Source organism: Anomaloglossus baeobatrachus, chromosome 6 (genome assembly GCF_048569485.1).
Source record: "Anomaloglossus baeobatrachus isolate aAnoBae1 chromosome 6, aAnoBae1.hap1, whole genome shotgun sequence".
Lineage (NCBI taxonomy): Eukaryota > Metazoa > Chordata > Amphibia > Anura > Aromobatidae > Anomaloglossus > Anomaloglossus baeobatrachus.
In genome coordinates, this window is record NC_134358.1 from 88,795,696 (window position 1) to 88,815,112 (window position 19,417).

Genomic DNA, 19,417 nt, shown 5'->3' on the forward strand with positions numbered 1-19,417 from the left:
GGGGAGTCGACCGTGTGCTAGAGCATGTCGCCGGTACACGGCGATACACATATGTGCACCGTGTACTGGAGAGATGCACTCGCAGGTCCTACATGACGTGTCATAGTCATGTGACCAGTCTGCAGCCAATCAGATAATAGCCACGTGACTGGTCACATGGCTATTTTGACGTCACGATAAGTCCTGCTTCTCTGCTGGCAGTGCAGGTCACCGGGAGGATTCAGCGATCATCGGATGGAATAGCGGCAGGAGACAGAGTGCAGAAGGGATCGCGGGGACCGGTAAGTGTTATGGCAATGTTTATTAACTGTTTGTGTACATTTATAATGCATTTTTATGTGTTTGTGATTGCCTCCCATTATAGCCTATACGTTCGAGTTCGGTTCGTCGAACGTTCGACGAACCGAACTCGAACGGGACCCCCGTTCGGCGAACCGGCCTCGAGCCGAACCGGGACCAGTTCGCTCATCTCTAGTCATCATGTCTTACAGAAGAGGCAGGAGAAGCGCACTCCCCTTCTGAAATTTCTATGTGTCGTGATCGCTATTGATCACTATTGATGGTGGCACATAGAAGATCGCAAAGGGATAACATCATTTGAACCTGATCCAATCAGGTCCCAATGATGTCTCCGGGCAGTATTACTACCATTCTGCACTGGAAACCCAGTGATTGTGGCACACAGGGGGCCGCGATCCCCTCCTGACTGCCGATTGTAATTTTATGTTGGCTCTGCACAAAGCCCAGCAGAAGCTGACATTATATATATACAGTTAGGTCCAGAAATATTTGGACAGTGACACAATTTTCGCGAGTTGGGCTCTGCATCCCACCACATTGGATTTGAAATGAAACCTCTACAACAGAATTCAAGTGCAGATTGTAACGTTTAATTTGAAGGTTTGAACAAAAATATCTGATAGAAATTGTAGGAATTGTACACATTTCCTTACAAACACTCCACATTTTAGGAGGTCAAAAGTAATTGGACAAATAAACCAAACCCAAAAAAAAAAATTTTATTTTCAATATTTTGTTGCGAATCCTTTGGAGGCAATCACTGCCTTAAGTCTGGAACCCATGGACATCACCAAACGCTGGGTTTCCTCCTTCTTAATGCTTTGCCAGGCCTTTACAGCCGCAGCCTTCAGGTCTTGCGAGTTTGTGGGTCTTTCCGTCTTAAGTCTGGATTTGAGCAAGTGAAATGCATGCTCAAGTGGGTTAAGATCTGGTGATTGACTTGGCCATTGCAGAATGTTCCACTTTTTTGCACTCATGAACTCCTGGGTAGCTTTGCCTGTATGCTTGGGGTCATTGTCCATCTGTACTATGAAGCGCCGTCCGATCAACTTTGCGGCATTTGGCTGAATCTGGGCTGAAAGTATATCCCGGTACACTTCAGAATTCATCCGGCTACACTTGTCTGCTGTTATGTCATCAATAAACACAAGTGACCCAGTGCCATTGAAAGCCATGCATGCCCATGCCATCACGTTGCCTCCACCATGTTTTACAGAGGATGTGGTGTGCCTTGGATCATGTGCCATTCCCTTTCTTCTCCAAACTTTTTTCTTCCCATCATTCTGGTACAGGTTGATCTTGGTCTCATCTGTCCATAGAATACTTTTCCAGAACTGAGCTGGCTTCATGAGGTGTTTTTCAGCAAATTTAACTCTGGCCTGTTTATTTTTGGAATTGATGAATGGTTTGCATCTAGATGTGAACCCTTTGTATTTACTTTCATGGAGTCTTCTCTTTACTGTTGACTTAGAGACAGATACACCTACTTCACTGAGAGTGTCCTGGACTTCAGTTGATGTTGTGAACGGGTTCTTCTTCACCAAAGAAAGTATGTGGCGATCATCCACCACTGTTGTCATCCGTGGACGCCCAGGCCTTTTTGAGTTCACAAGCTCACCAGTCAATTCCTTTTTTCTCAGAATGTACCCGACTGTTGATTTTGCTACTCCAAGCATGTCTGCTATCTCTCTGATGGATTTTTTCTTTTTTTTCAGCCTCAGGATGTTCTGCTTCACCTCAATTGAGAGTGCCTTAGACCGCATGTTGTCTGGTCACAGCAACAGCTTCCAAATGCAAAACCACACACCTGTAATCAACCCCAGACCTTTTAACTACTTCATTGATTACAGGTTAATGAGGGAGACGCCTTCAGAGTTAATTGCAACCCTTAGAGTCCCTTGTCCAATTACTTTTGGTCCCTTGAAAAAGAGGAGGCTATGCATTACAGAGCTATGATTCCTAAACCCTTTCTCCGATTTGGATGTGAAAACTCTCATATTGCAGCTGGGAGTGTGCACTTTCAGCCCATATTATATATATAATTGTATTTCTGAACATGTTTTTGTAAACAGCTAAAATAACAAAACTTGTGTCACTGTCCAAATATTTCTGGACCTAACTGTATATATATATATATATATATATATATATATATATATATATATATATATATATATATATATATATTACAGTCGGTGGCCCTGAAGAAGTTAAGGAAACAACAGAGAAATTCTTCTAGAATATCTAAACCTTCTATGGGGTTCATCGGAATCACTTTACATGGTGGCACCTGTGTACTGCCTATTATTTAACAAGGGGCTAGGGAGAGAACAAGAGAAAAAAAAGGCACCTCCTGACTCAATAGCTTCAAGATAAGTTGAGAGGCTCAGTCTCGTACCAACCCACTGTAGTCGCTCACCTTAGGAGGCTGTGTAGCAAGCAGAACTTTCTGCGCTACTGGTAGGTGGAGAGGGGTCATGGGACACTGGTACAACTAGTATTTTTTTCCAGACTTCATTTCTCCTATTTAACATGAGGTTAAATGTGATTGACCATTTTTGACCATAACCACATCCCCAATTATAAGAGGGTGCTCATACTTATGCATCCACATAATTTTTGTTTTATTTTTCCCTTTGAAATGATTTCAGTTTGTTTCTCAATGGATTTGTTCAGAATACCATATTTTTCGGATTATAAGACGCACTTTCCCTCCCAAAAAGTTGGGAGGAAAATAAGGGGTGCGTCTTAAAATCCAAATATAGCTTACCGAGAGGTGAAGAATTGGCGCAGGGGCTGTGCGGGTGGCTGTCTGTGCGGGTGGATCTCTGTGCGGTCGGCCGCCTCTCTGTGCGGGTGGGTGGCTGTGCGAGCAGCCAGTTGGCTGCCTCTCTGTGCGGGCTTCCAGCTGGCTGCATTTCTGTGCGGGCCGCCGGCTGGCCATCTCTCTCACATTTGGCCAGCTAGTTGCCTCTGTGTGCGAGTGACTGGCTGGCTACCTGTCTGTCTGGGTGTGATGGCGGCCGGCAGGCTGGCTGTGCGGCTACGGTGGCTGTGTGGAGCAGGGCAGTGCAGCTGGTATCCCAGATGCTCTGGCTTCACATGATGGTGCCCGGAGTGGACGTGTGTGCAGATGGAGCTCTCGGCTCAAGATCTTCTCATTGAGCCGAGAGCTCAATCTGCACACGCACCAATCCAGTGCCATTTGTTTGAAGCCTGCACTAGCAACAGAGCATCTGGGACACCTGCCGCAATGGCCTGCTCCACACGGCTAGCACAGCTTCCACTGCTACCACAGTCCCCACCGCTGTGAGAACAGCCCCCACCAGCACCGCCCCTGCCTCCTGTGACTCCACTCTACCACCTCTGCCTCCCCCCTTTTTTTTTTTTTTTCAACCTTTTTCTATTTCTAAATTTGGGGTGCATCTTATAAAACAAAAAATACGGTAGGTATGAAAATAAGGGTGGAAAACATTCAGAAGTTATTCTTCTTGCTATGATTTATTTTACTTGACAAAAACTTTTGATATCCACCCTATACAGATGATATATGGGTTCAGTTTTTGTTTTTTTTATCACTTGTAAAAGCTAGTCTCATCTGTAATTCATAAAAGAATATCACAGCACAAAAAAAGGAGTTAACGATCCAAAAATTGGCATACAGTCATATGAAAAAGTTTGGGCACCCCTATTAATGTTAACCTTATTTCTTTATAACAAATTGGGTTTTTGCAACAGCTATTTCAGTTTCATATATCTAATAACTGATGGACTGAATAATATTTCTGGATTGAAATGAGGTTTATTGTACTAACAGAAAATGTGCAATCCGCATTTAAACAAAATTTGACCGGTGCAAAAGTATGGGCACCCGTATCAATTTCTTGATTTGAACACTCCTAACTACTTTTTACTGACTTACTAAAGCACTAAATTGGTTTTGTAACCTCATTGAGGTTTGAACTTCATAGGCAGGTGTATCCAATCATGAGAAAAGGTATTTAAGGTGGCCACTTGCAAGTTGTTCTCCTATTTGAATCTCCTATGAAGAGTGGCATCACGGGCTCCTCAAAACAACTCTCAAATGATCTGAAAACAAAGATTATTCAACATAGTTGTTCAGGGGAAGGATACAAAAAGTTGTCTCAGATATTTAAACTGTCAGTTTCCACTGTGAGGAACATAGTAAGGAAATGGAAGAACACAGGTACAGTTCTTGTTAAGCCCAGAAGTGGCAGGCCAAGAAAAATATCAGAAAGGCAGAGAAGAAGAATGGTGAGAACAGTCAAGGACAATCCACAGACCACCTCCAAAGACCTGCAGCTTCATCTTGCTGCAGATGGTGTCAATGTGCATCGGTCAACAATACAGCGCACGTTGCACAAGAAGAAGCTGTATGGGAGAGTGATGGGAAAGAAGCCGTTTCTGCAAGCACGCCACAAACAGAGTCACCTGAGGTATGCAAAAGCACATTTGGACAAGCCAGTTACATTTTGTTAGAAGGTCCTGTGGACTGATGAAACAAAGATTGAGTTGTTTGGTCATACAAAAAGGTGTTATGCATGGAGGCAAAAAAACACGGCATTCCAAGAAAAGCACTTGCTACCACAGTAAAATTTGGTGGAGGTTCCATCATGCTTTGGGGCTGTGTGGCCAATTCCGACACTGAGAATCATGTTAAAGTTGAAGGTCGCATGGATTCAACTCAGTATCAGCAGATTCTTGACAATAATGTGCAAGAATCAGTGACAAAGTTGAAGTTACGCAGGGGATGGATATTTCAGCAAGAAATTGATCCAAAACACTGCTCCAAATCTACTCAGGCATTGATGCAGACTAACAATTACAATGTTCTGGAATGGCCACCCAGTCCCCAGACCTGAATATCATTGAAAATCTGTGGGATAATTTGAAGCATGCTGTCCATGCTCGGCGACCATCAAACCTAACTGAACTGGAATTGTTTTGTAAACAGGAATGGTCAAATATACCTTCATCCAGGATCCAGGAACTTATTAAAAGCTACAGGAAGCGACTAGAGGCTATTATTTTTGCAAAAGGAGGATCTACAAAATATTAATGTCACTTTTATGTTGAGGTGCCCATACTTTTGCACCGGTCAAATTTTGTTTAAATGCAGATTGCACATTTTCTGTTAGTACAATAAACCTCATTTCAATCCAGAAATATTACTCAGTCCATCAGTTATTAGATATATGAAACTGAAATAGCTGTTGCAAAAACCCAAATTGTTATATAGAAAAAGGTTAACATTAATAGGGGTGCCCAAACTTTTTCATATGACTGTATATAATGCTTTAGTGGTTTAGGGCAGTTCGGGGACCTGACAAGTTCCCTTTAAAAATATGTTGACATTTCTGTTTATCACAGAATTGATTGTAAATATTTTAGAAAGGTTTTCCCTTACATCATAAACCAAGGTCTATGACTATTCCTGTGCCCCTCACAACACAGATCAGATGCAACATTAAAAGATTGTGGTTGGCTCCTGTCGATGTCATTATAAATTACCTTGTACAGGAGATTACTTTCTGCTTTTCTCCTATGACCTTTTATGAGCGGACAAAAAGTTCTAATATAAGAAAGAGGTCTCAGGTGTGGTTTGTAAATATGTTCTACTTCTTATCTTCTATATCGTTCTACCATACCTGCTACCTCGCAGAAGACTCCGTTCAAATCAAAGAACTAGACTAATGGATTAAATGATTTTTAGGAGAACAGACTATTGTGACTGGTACCATAAATAATTACGTTTTTACAGGGATCATTGAATAAGACCTATAAACATATGATAAGTAATTTGCCATAATGTAAAACTGTTCACAATTGGGCTGTGCAAATCTCACGCACAATGCTGAAGCACGCATGATGATGTCTGGGCTGCCACTCCACCTGTTGGATCAGACACTGAGTAAAGCGGGCTTTACACGCTGCGACATCGCTAGCCGATGCTAGCGGTGGCGAGCATGATAGCACCTGCCCCTATCGTTATGCCGATATGTGGAGATCGCTGCCGTAGCGAACACTATCACTACGACACCGTCACACGTACTTACCTGCTCGGCGACGTCACTGTGACCGGCGAACCGCCTCCTTTATAAGGTGGCGGTTCGCTCGGCGTCACAGCGACGTCACTAAGCAGCCACCCAATCAAAGCAGAGGGGCGGAGATGAGCGGGACGAACATCCCGCCCACCTTCTTTCTTCCTCATTGCTGGCGTGTGGCAGGTAAGGAGAGGTTCCTCGTTCCTGCGACGTCACACGTAGCGATGTATGCTGCCGCAGGGATGAGTATCAACTTCGCCCCAGCGACAGCAACGATAATTGGGAGAGGACCCCATGTCAACGAGGAGTGATTTTGGACATTTTTGAAGCGATCCAAAATCGCTCCTAGGAGTCACACACGAGATCGCTACAGCGGCCGGATGTGCGTCACAAAATCCAAAATCGTAGCATGTAAAGCCACCCTTAAAGAGGTTGGCCACTACTTTGACAGTGATAGGATAGGTCATCAATGTCTGATCAGCCTGGTTTCGACATCCTACACCCCAACCAATCAGCTGTTCTCAGTCCCAGTGGTGGCAGCAGGAAGCTGGAAATGCTCAGTTCCGGAGTTGCTCCGTCTTCTGATAGTGGCACAGCCGGGGTAATGCACATGCGAATCCTATTGATCTGAAGAGGAGACGGATGTGTATTACCTTGCCACAGCTGCTATCAGTTGACAAGGCAGCTCTGGAACTGAGTATTTCCGGCTGCCTGCTGCCGCCGCTGGGACTGAGAGCGGCTGATAGACGCAGGAGCCGGGTGTCGGACCTTGGCCAATCAGACATTGAGGTCTTAGCCTAAGGATAGTTTATCAATGTTAAAGTAGTGGCCAACCTCTTTAAAGAAAAATGCCTCAATTTATGAAAGTGTTTCTGACGCGCCCACGGGGTCTGGGGGGTTAGCCAGGCCCGGCTCCGTTACCCCGGCGGTGTCAATAATAGATGAGGATGGGGATAATGGGAGTAGTTATTTGTGACGCCACCTGTGGTGTGCGACTATAATGGAAGCTGCTGCGCTATATCTTCTCTCCAGGGTGGATGGTAACGCAGCTCTGATGGTACAGTTCCCCACAGGCAGAGTTCAGGCCCCAAGGAGGATGTTGGGGTAGTTGCCTATGGCATAGGGGCGTGATGATGGGAGCGCCGGCAATGATTGAACGACACAGAAGGGGCAGTTCAAGTTTTATACTCACTGATGTCACAACACCTTTGTTGTGCCGTGTTCGGCTGTGATGGGTAGAGTTGAGCGCGGTTCGCGGTTCGAGGTTCTCCAGTTCGCGGCTCGAGTGATTTTGGGGCTGTTCTAGATCGAACTAGAACTCGAGCTTTTTTGCTAAAGCTCGATAGTTCTAGATACGTTCGAGAACGGTTCTAGCAGCAAAAAAAAACAGCTAATTCCTAGCTGGCTTTCCGCTGTAATAGTGTAAGTCACTCTGTGACTCACACTATTATGACATTTCAGTGCATAGTGTGCGGGAACAGCGCATTCAGATCACTGCTGTATGGATAATGGCGATCGCCAATTTTTTTTTTTTTCCTTGACTTCCTTCCCTAAGCGCGCGCGTGTAGTGGGGCGGGCCAGCATGTCAGCCAATCCCAGACACACACACAGCTAAGTGGACTTTTAGCCAGAGAAGCAATGGCATGTGTGATAGGATGTCCATGTCACATGTCCCAGCATTATAAAACTGGACATTTTCCTCCAGCACGCCATTATCTGCCTTCTGCGTCCTTGGTGTCAGACATCACTGGCGCAGCTCCTATCGCCGATACTGCTGTATACGCTCCATACACAGCGCTGGACAGCTTAGGGATAGCACTTTCTATCAGTCCTTTTAACCCCTTCAGCCCCGGGGCACTTTCCGTTTTTGCGTTTTTGTTTTTTGCTCCCCTTCTTCCGAGAGCCGTAACTTTTTTATTTTTCCGTCAATCTTGCCATATGAGGGCTTGTTTTTTGCGGGACAAGTTGTACTTTTAAATGAAACCATAAGTTTTACCATATGGTGTACTGGAAAGCAGCAAAAAAATTCCAAGTGTGGAAAAAATGCAAAAAAAGTGTGATGGCACAATAGTTTTTGGGATGTTTTATTCACGGTGTTCACTATATGGTAAAACTGATGTGTGGGTATGATACCTGAGGTTGGTGCGAGTTTGTAGACACCAAACATGTATAGGTTTACTTGTATCTAAGGGGTTAAAAAAATTCACAAGTTTGTCCAATAAAAGTGGCGCACGTTTTGCGCCATTTTCCGAAACACGTAGCGTTCTTATTTTTTGGGATCTATGGCTCAGTGACGGCTTATTTTTTGCGTCTCGAGCTGATGTTTCTAATGGTACCATAGCAGATGCTACGTTTTGATCGCCTGTTATTGCATTTTGCGTAAAACTTGCGGCGACAAAAAAACGTAATTTTGGCGTTTGGAATTTTTTTGCCACTACGCCGTTTACCAATCAGATTAATTGATTTTATATTTTGATAGATCGGGCATTTCTGAACGTGGCGATACCAAATATGTGTATATTTATTTATTTTTTAACCCTTTAATTTTCAATGGGGGGAAAGGGGGGTGATTTGAACTTTTAGGTTTCTTGTTTTTTTTTAAATTTTTTAAAACTTTTTTTCTACTTTTTTTATTTTATTTTACTAGTCCCCCTAGGGGGCTATAGCGATCAGCAATCCGATTGCTGATCGCTATCTGCTGATCACAGCTATACCGCTGTAAACAGCAGAAATAGTCACTTTCTTTCTTCCTCTGCTCCGTGCCGAGGAAGAATGAAAGTGAAACTTCGTAGCACCAGGCGTCATCACATGACCTTGTGCTACGATGGCAACCACCGAACGTCACGTGATCACTCACGTGACGTCCGGAGGGGGCGGCGGTAAGTAAAAAAGATGGCCGCGCGCATATAGATCTCGCTGCCAGACTTTGGCAGCGAGATCTAAGGGGTTAATGTTCCGGGTGGAATGCGATTCCACTCGGAACATGTAGGCACACATGTCAGCTGTTGAAAACAGCTGATATGTGTGCCGATCCACGCCGCCTGCCCGCGGCAGGGGGCGGGGCTTACCGGGACACGATCCATGACGGAAAGATCCGTCCATGGTCGTGAAGGGGTTAAGGGCTCATACCGGCAGGGTCAGAGCCATAGGTGACAGAGTTTAAAACAGAGTTTAACAGCTACACAAGATGACAGCGTCTGTGTAGCTAAGTTCAGGGATTTCCTCGCTGCATTTCCCCAATAGGAGGGATAGAAAAGCAGGCTTCCTTTCCTCTACCCAGACCCACAATCCTGCCACTGTACCCTCCTGCCCTTTGCACACTCAAACTCATTGTTACTAAGCCATTATACTAGCAAACACTGAGTGAACCTAGTGGCATCCTAAACGTGGCTGTTGGACTGCTGTATTGTCCCAGTAGTGCAAAGATATTTGCAGCACGTCTGCCTGCATTGCACACTCCAACTCATTGTTACTAAGCCATTATACTAGCAAACACTGAGTGAACTTAGTGGCATTATAAAAGTGGCTGTTGGACTTCTGTATCTTCCCACTAGTGCAAAGATATTTGCAGCACCTCTGCCTGCATTGCACACTCAAACTCATTGTTACTAAGCCATTATACTAGCAAACACTGAGTGAACTTAGTGGCATTATAAAAGTGGCTGTTGGACTTCTGTATCATCCCACAAGTGCAAAGATATTTGCAGCACATCTGCCTGCATTGCACACTCAAACTCATTGTTACTAAGCCATTATACTAGCAAACACTGAGTGAACCTAGTGGCATCCTAAACGTGGCTATTGGACTTCTGTATAGTCCCACAAGTGCAAAGATATTTGCAGCACTTCTGCCTGCATTGCACACTCAAACTCATTGTTACTAAGCCATTACACTAGCAAACACTGAGTGAACTTAGTGGCATCCTAAACGTGGCTATTGGACTTCTGTATAGTCCCACTAGTGCAAAGATATTTGCAGCACCTCTGCCTGCATTGCACACTCAAACTCATTGTTACTAAGCCATTAAACTAGCAAACACTGAGTGAACTTAGTGGCATCCTAAACGTGGCTGTTGGACTTCTGTATCGTCCCACAAGTGCAAAGATATTTGCAGCACCTCTGCCTGCATTGCACACTCAAACTCATTGTTACTAAGCCATTATACTAGCAAACACTGAGTGAACTTAGTGGCATCCTAAACGTGGCTATTGGACTTCTGTATAGTCCCACTAGTGCAAAGATATTTGCAGCACCTCTGCCTGCATTGCACACTCAAACTCATTGTTACTTACTAAGACATTATAATACCAAAAATTGAGTAAATTTAGTGGCATACAAGAAGTGGCTGTTGTACTCCATTAGTGCCCCACTGGTGCAAATCTATGTGCAGCACCTCTGCATGACACCCACCTGCCCTGTTTTTAATAAGGTATAATGATAGCAAAAAATACTGCCATTTAGTGGCATACAAGAACTGGCTGTTGTATTTCATTATTGTCCCACTGGTGCCAAGCTATTTCTAGCACCTCTGCAGGACACCCTCATGCACATTTTGCTACGCTAATGTTATAGCAAACTCAGGGAATTCATTGCTGCATTTGATAATTCGGAGGGATATAAAGTGCGGCTTCCTTTAGCTTTTCCTTCTGTTCATAGACAGCATCTCCAAGTCCACACCCGAAGAGCAATTTCTCCTCCACGTGTAAGTGTGGAGAGGCAGCTAGTGCGCATGCGTGTGCCGATTTACCCCAGCTGCAGCCTAACTACAGTGTTTCGCCTAGTGAGTATGCTCAGCCTGACTGTGCCATTCCTGAGGCTAAGTCTTAATTTCGGGATACAGCGCATGCTCCCACACTTAGTGTGTAAAGCCTCTTTGCACAGGTACTTGCATTCCGTGCCGGGTCTAAGTCCTGTTTTGTGCCGAGACACCATGCTAAAGCTGATAGTCTTTTTTCAGAGACTCTATTTCATGCAACTGACCATGCTCAGGCACTTACTGCATCAGAGACTAGGTCCGGTAATGAACTCTTTGGCCCTGCCCCTGAGGGGGGGGGGCCCATATAGACCACAGGGCATCAGGTGTCCTGACGATGTGGCCAGGCCACTCCCAAATGGCTTGCAGAGGCCCGCCCCTATGACTTGTCACTTCATTATTGATGGTCAGACGATGACTGGTGAGGTGTTTGTGTCGTGGCAGCCATGAGGTCATTATTTAAGTTGCGGTTCCAAATAGGACGCTAGTTATGCCACTCATGACGTGTCACTCTGCTTTTGTCTCCAGGAGGTGCATTGTGGTCCACCCTGGTTTGGGGCGGACTCAGGTTATAAAACGGGCTGGAGCCAACAAGGAGGTGCGCAGTCTTCTATTATGCTCCGAAAGAGCACACCTCCATGTGTTGAACCCATTGCGGCTTTAGGCCAGAGGTAGGCAGGGATAGGGCGTCGATGCAGGCCGCCACCACAGTTGGTAACGCAGAACGGTTAAGACCAGCTCCTGTCCTACAAGTCCTGCTTGTGCAGCCCAGTGGCAATAACAGGCCTGCTGCTGATGATGCGCCTGCTGTCCACAGGTGTGGCCCCAATGCGCACGGTCAGCGTACTGAATGGCCCCTGTGATGTTAACAGGGAGTTCCTGGGCTGGGTGGGCGTGTGGACCCTGTGACGCTAACAGGGCTCCCAGTCTCAAGATCCGAGTGGCGTCTAACTCGGTTCAGGCAACTATTAGTTTCATAGCCACACAGATCTGTATCCTCCACCTAACCTTCCAGTTGCCAACCTCTCCTTTTCCATCTGGGAGCACGGTGGACATTGACTGCTGATGGGGATATATACCTTTCTCTTTCTTTTCTTATTAATTTTCGTTATATAGCGGTAACATAGTATATACCACCTTATCCAAATCTGCCAGTCCTACCGTAACAGATGGTGTTTCTTCATCAAATGTTACTTTTGCTTAACCAACAAACCCACGGACAAAAACTTTTTTCCCCTTTCCAACACACCTGTTCCCCTTTCCACCAGCATCTGTCCTTTTTCAACTCATTTTGTATATGACCAAAAGTGCAACTCTGCAGGGACACCGTACTCAATGCCATCTCAGCACAGCAGCCAGCCCTCGGTCCCTCAGATGTGGACAAGTAAAAGACCATTTCCTCCTATCCATGACAAAACGTTGAGATTCACTCTGTGCAGCACTGGTGTTTACTGGAAAAGCAGATCTAAGAATCCGTACCACCTTCTGCAGATACTCCTGTATACGTCCCTTTCTATGGCAGGAATTATTTCGCCAAATTTTGTCTTGTACCGGGGATCTAACAGTGTGGCAACCCAGTATTTAGCATTATTTCGAATTCGTACAATCCGAGTGTCATGTTGTAGGTAGTGCAGCAAGAAGGCGCTCATGTGTCTTGCGCATCCAGGAGGACCAAGTCCTTGGTGTGTTGGTGGCAGAGAGGTGAGAATCGTGCCTCCTTCCTCTGCCCTCTCCCCCCAACCTCGCACAACCGAAATGTGAGCAAGCTCTCACTCATCTGCTGAGTCTTCCATGCCCATCGCCAGTTCGTCCTCCATTTCTTCATGGGCTCCTGCACCTTCCTCAACAATTTTTGCTGATACAATGCGCCCTTGTTAATCCCTCTTCCCCACCGTCCCTTGACCTCCGCCTAGATGTCGCTCACCGTCTGGACCTTGTAGATCTTTTTATCCCTTCTGCATATGACTCCTCCTGTACTTCCTCCCCTTCCTCTTGGACCAACACCTGACTCCGAATAATGCATACAGTGTGCTCCATCTTGTAGATGACCAGAATTGTCACGCTGAGAATGGCATCGCCAGTGCTAAAGATCTTCGTCGATATTTGTAAACTGTGTAGAAGGGTGCATAGGTCCTTGATCTGACACCACTCCAGCAGCGTGATCTGCACCACCTCTGGATCAAGTTAGCCCAGGGTATACGTCATACCGTATTTCAGCAGGGCTCTGCGGTGCTGCCACAGACGCTGAAACATGTGCAGATTCAAATTCCAGCGTGTCGGAACATCGCATTTCAGGCGTTTAACCGCCAGACCCTAAGACTTCAGGAGCGATGAAAGTTGTTGAGCTGCTGGGTGCGAAGGATGAAAGTGAGCACATAGCAGCGTGCCCGCTGCACAAGGCCATGTAGGCCGGGATGGTATTTTAAAAATTGCTGGAGAATCAGATTCAACACGTGAGCCATACAAGGCACGTGTGTCACATTGCCCTGATGAAGGGCCGCAGACAGGTTTGCATCATTGCCGCACACGGCTGTTAAGTCACCAACGTAGTCCACTCAATCAATTTGTACTCCGGTCGCCAGGTGACAACATGTTCCTTTCGTGCATAATGCTGATGATGGGAAAGGAGTCGATGCCTGCGGCGCAGGTGGACGCAGGTTATGTTCACCCACTGGGTTGCGTTACCTTGACAGATACAGAACCACAGGCTGAATGTAGGTGGTGGGTATCTCACAGATGAAGTACCATCATTCAGCTACAACCAATGGGAAGACACCACACCCTTTTTTAGGCCCCTCCTGTCTGCAGACCACTGCCAGACAAAGCTATGAACCTCTTGTTACTGTTACCCCCTGTTCAGTTTTATGATTTTGTGTGCTTGTTTCCTGACTACTTTTCCTGCTTGCTGTTTTTGTACCTCGTTGGCCGATCCTCATTTCACCTCTGCTTGTTTTCTGATTAAGTCCTGGCCATCCCATTCTGTTCCTCTTCCTCAATTAATGTTTTTGACCCTGCATGACTACTATTCTCTGGAACTGAAGCCTTCCACAGGTATTGATCAACTTGGGCCCTGTGTAATTCCAAATCACTGTATAGGGGTTAAAGGGTTTCAGGGTTCTGGGTGTCCAGCTTGGTGAGTGGCTTGCCTCTAGCCTATCCTTTACAGCCCATCTGAGTGTGTTGATCCAGGCAGGCGTTACACCGTGCCTTCTGCAGAAGGCCATGTAGGCCGGGATAGTGTTTTAAAAATTGCTGGACAACCAGGTTCAACACGTGAGCCATACAAGGCACGTGTGTCACATTGCCCTGAAGAAGGGTTGCAGACTGGTTTGCATCATTGTCACACCCGACCTTCCCTGGCTGCTGGTTGAGTGTAGACAACCATTGATGAAACTCGGTCTCACTCTCCAGAGCTAACCGTCCACAATTCCTCAGCGGTGTCTCACATTTCCCCTACATTTCAAAGTAAACATTTGACCGCCTGATGGCCTTGAGCTCTGCTGCCAGCATAGTAAGGAGGTGTGTGGGATTCCTTGGGCGCAGTTACAAGGAAGGGTGGCCTCACCACACAGGGTTTGGGCCGAGGTGGAGGACCCACACGAGGTTAAGGAGGCAGAAGCAGTGGAAGAACTTGTACATACAGAGGAAGGATTGACACACAAGTCGTGGGGACGGCAAGACTTGTACAGCAAACCCTTCTCCATCTCTCACCATAGTTACCCAGTGCCCAGTCAGCAACATGTAACTCTCCTGTCCATGCTTACTGGTCCAAGTATCTGTGGTGAAATGCACCCTGTCACACACAGAGTTTCTCAAGGAATCGGTGAGGTTGTGTGCGACCTGCTGTGGTAGCGCGGGAACGCCTTTCTTGGAGAAGGAGTGACGACTGGCCATCGGCTCTTGGGGCACTGCAATGGGCATAAGGTCTCGAAAATCCTCGGTCTCAAAAGGGTGTAAAGGCAGCCTTTCTGTTGCCAACAAGTTGCAGATGATGAAACTCAACCTCTTAGGCATGTCATGCCCTTCGAAAATCATGTAAAACACAGCGAGGGGACTCCAATTACAGTCTCCCTCGTTTCCACTAATTGGGCCACACACACCCCACTTGACTGGCATCACTTGATCCCCCTTTTCAAAATGAAACAGATGCTTTGCATGAAGCACTCTCAAAAATACGCGTGCTTTTCCCGTCCCCTGGATGACCCAGGGGAAGAAAAGTCCTCTGAGAGCCATGACTTGTTCATCTTGGTTCTTTTTTCAAAAGCGAGGGGACTCCAACCACAGTCTCCCTCGTTTCCACTAATTTGGCCATACACACCCCACTTGACTGGCATCACTTGATCCCCCTTTTCAAAATGAAACAGATGCTTTGCATGAAGCACTCTCAAAAATACGCGTGCCTTTCCCGTCCCCTGGATGACCTAGGGGAAGAAAAGTCCTCTGAGAGCCATGTCCAGATTGTCAGTGGACAGACACATGTGCTTATCTGCCAGCAGACCCCCAGCAGCACTGAAGAAAGGTTCCGAGAGAACGCTGGCTGCAGGACACGACAAGATCCCCAAGGCATACGTGGCAAGCTCAGGCAATTTATCCAGATTGGAAGCCTAAAATGAGCAGGGCTCAAGTTGCACAGTAATGGCATCGATGTTTCCTTGCATATACTCATATATCTGTGTGTCCTCCTCTTTTTCCTTGTCCAGCTGTTTTGTTTTCGCATGAGTATATGTCCTTGTCACTTTCCCATGTGTTTGTGTTGTGTTGTGAGTTGTTTATCACCTTTTGGACACCTTTGAGGGTGTTTGCTAGGTGTTTTTATGTGTTTGTGATTGCCTGCCATTGTTTCCTATGCGGTTCGCGTTCGGTTCGTCGAACGTTCGACGAACCGAACTCAAACGGGACCTCCGTTCGGCGAACCGACCCAGAGCCGAACCTCTCTAGTGATGGGCTTCAGCCGATCCCGGACAGTTCGGAGGTCAACACTATATGGAGAGTAGGTATGCACACCAGTGACTATGTAAGGGGAATATATGAAAAGCAGAAACTGCTGTGTGAATACTGACATGAAAAATCCAATAGCTATATGTAAGAATGAAAATATGAAAATGGAATCTGCATTACTGCCATGAACATTATGAATAAAGAGAAATTTAGCTATTGAATTGATCAATGCAATAGAGCCCCAACACTACGCCAAAGTATTTCTCTATGTTGGGGTCCCTAGCTTGTGTGTGTCCTTTCATGCAGTTAAAAAACTTACCGTATTGGGAAGCTGAGACCCAGGCTATATAAGCGTATGATATGGATTGGCAATAGTTGTGGTGGGGCCGGGTTCACAAACTATATTCAATAGCTACATTTCTCTTTATTCATATGTTCATGGCAGTAATGCAGATTCCATTTTCATTCTTACATATAGCTATTGGATTTTTCATGTCAGTATTCACACAGTAGTTTCTGCTTTTCATATATTCCCCTTACATAGTCACTGGTGTGCATACCTTCTCTCTATATAGTGTAGATTTTTTAGGTTTTTGCACCCAGTTCAGACTCAGAATTGGTGTTCCGGACGTTATTTCTTAATTGATTTGTAGTCTTTTGTTTGTGAACCCGGCCCCACCACACCTATTGCCAGTCCACATTATACGCATATTTACTCAAGAACTCTGCCATAGAACACTTTGAAAAGTCACAAAATATTGCGACTTTTTTCTTTTTTCATGCCAGTTTTGGCCAGCTATGACAAAATAAATGAGCTGAAGTGGAGCTGGGGTGGGTGTGGTAATCTCTGCCTATAAATTCATCAATACTTGTGCTGTTTTTTTCCAACAGAAATGCTTCTCCAGACACTGACTGAAGTAACATTTCTGATGAGGCACAATGAGGCAAATGCCACTGAGAATAAAAAAAAATCATTTCTTAGTGTGATAGCAGCCAAACATGAAAAAAAACTACAAAAATCTGTTATTGTTGTAATCGCACGAATCCAAAGAATAAAACTGTCTAATCACTTATACCACATGGTCAACGGAGTGAAAATTAAATAAAACCAATTTTTGAAGTGCTGTTGACTTGTTTATTTTGCCTCCCAATTATCACAAAAAGGCGCTGCTCACAATTATCCTACACTCTACGCTGAGCGCTTACACCAGGGTTTCCATGTGATCTCTGATTCAGACAGACCCCCTTACAGAAGATTCACTGTTAGGGATGAGCAGCCCCGTGGAAGTTTGGGTTAGCTGTGTTCAGCCGGACTTTAGTTAAAAGTTCGGTTTGGGAACTGGACGTGTCCCCAACTTGACCATAGACCACAAACCTCATACAAGTCAATGGGGACCTGAACTCCTGTGCTGTAAAATGGCTGTAAAATGGTCATAGTAATGGATAGGAGGCTGCAAAATGTAGCAGAAAAGGGTCAAATTCTCTGTGTAATGCTTGCCGCTGGAGGGAGAGCCTTGACTAAAGCGGGCTTTACACGCTGGGATATCGGTACCGATATTGCTAGCGTGCGTACCCACCCCATCATTTGTGCGACACGGGCAAATCGCTGCCTGACGCGCACAAAATCGCGCACCCCCGTCACATGGACTTACCTGTCCTGCGACGTCACTCTGGCCAGTGATCCTCCTCCTTTCTAAGGGGGCTGGTCGTGCGGCGTCACAGCGACATCACACGGCAGGCGTCCAATAGAAGCAGAGGAGCGGAGATGAGCGGGATGTAAACATCCCGCCCACCTCTTCCTTCCACATTGCCGGTGGAGGCAGGTAAGAAGATATTCCTCGCTCCTGCGGTGTCACACATAGCGATGTGTGCTGCCGCAGGAACGAGGAACAACATCGTTAATTAGACGAGAACAATTTTTTGTTTTAGGACGACCTCTCCGCGGCAAACGATTTTGGCCGCTTTTGCGATCATTTTAGGTTGCACAAAAGTGTCACACGGTGCGAAATCGTTAATGACGCCGGCCATCACTAACGACGTGACCCCGACGATAAAACATTAAGCATATCGTAGCGTGTAAAGCCCTCTTAAGTGTCCGCTGTGAGGCAGATGCTATTTGCAGGGAAGTAACCAGGACTGTGGCAGCTGGCCCCCCCACAGGCAGGGATGGACAGTCTCTAATGCAGCAAGGACCAGTGTGAAGGCTGACACAGATGGCATGGCCCGAAAGGATGGACTGAGTCAGTAGTATAGCTGGGACCACCAGAGCTGCTGTGGCAGAAAGCACAGCCAGGGTGAATGGACACAGTCACTAGTATAGCAGGGACCAGCGGGGCAGCTGAGACAGATAGCATGGCCAGGATGAACGGACACAGGGGTACCGATGGGGCTCGTAGACAGGTAAAGGACTCTTTACACTTCCGAAAGGATGCACAGTGGACAAGGGTGGTGACAACTAGCTGGCTAGGGAACAGACCACTAACTAATGATGCTCCATAAGTCATTGCCAGTCAGCGACAGACCCGGGATTTAAAAAATCCCTTACATACCACTGACCAGAAGGGACCAGAAGGGACCTCTGGGGCCTTGTTCTGAGAACTTTCACATAACGAGACTCAAGAGGTCACTCACTCTTGGTGAGTGGCAGGCGTGAGCATGAGAGATTCCGGGTCTGCCACTGAACGACAATGACCTATTGACCTATGGAGCGTCGTGCTGATAATAGGAATTGATGGAAGTCATGGGACTTTACCCTTTACATTATGTCAGAACTTCCTGGATTTATTTTGAAGTAATAAATTGGTGAACGAGGGCGTGTGGATGAGTCTTTATTCAACTATATATTTTTTTTTCCCTGTGTCTGTGTGTTTTTTAACTATATACTTGCTGGTTTAGTAAATGAGGTGTTAAATAGATGCCTATATATTACTAACCAATGGGCTTGATATCAGCTGCCAACTCACAGCTGACATCAACCCCACAAGTATTACCCTCATTGCCAATGCACCAGGATAATCAAGAATAGCCAGGTAAAGCACCACAATTGGTACATCTAATGGATAGGCTTCCTCTGGGGCAGCTGCGTGTTGCCATTTTTAGGCTTGGAAGGGCCAAATACTCATGGGCCTCCCCACCCTGATAATACCAGCCCCCAGCGCTCTGCTTTATTTTGGCTGGTTATCAAAAATAATTTTAAAAAAATGGCATGGGATCCTTTCTATTTTTGATAACCAGGCAAATTAAAGCAGACAGCTGAAGACTGCAGCCCGCAGCTGTCTATTTTACCTGAGCTACTTGTCAAAAATAAGCAGGAGCCAATGTCATTTTTTTAAAAAATCTTTATTGCTCACAGTAACTTAC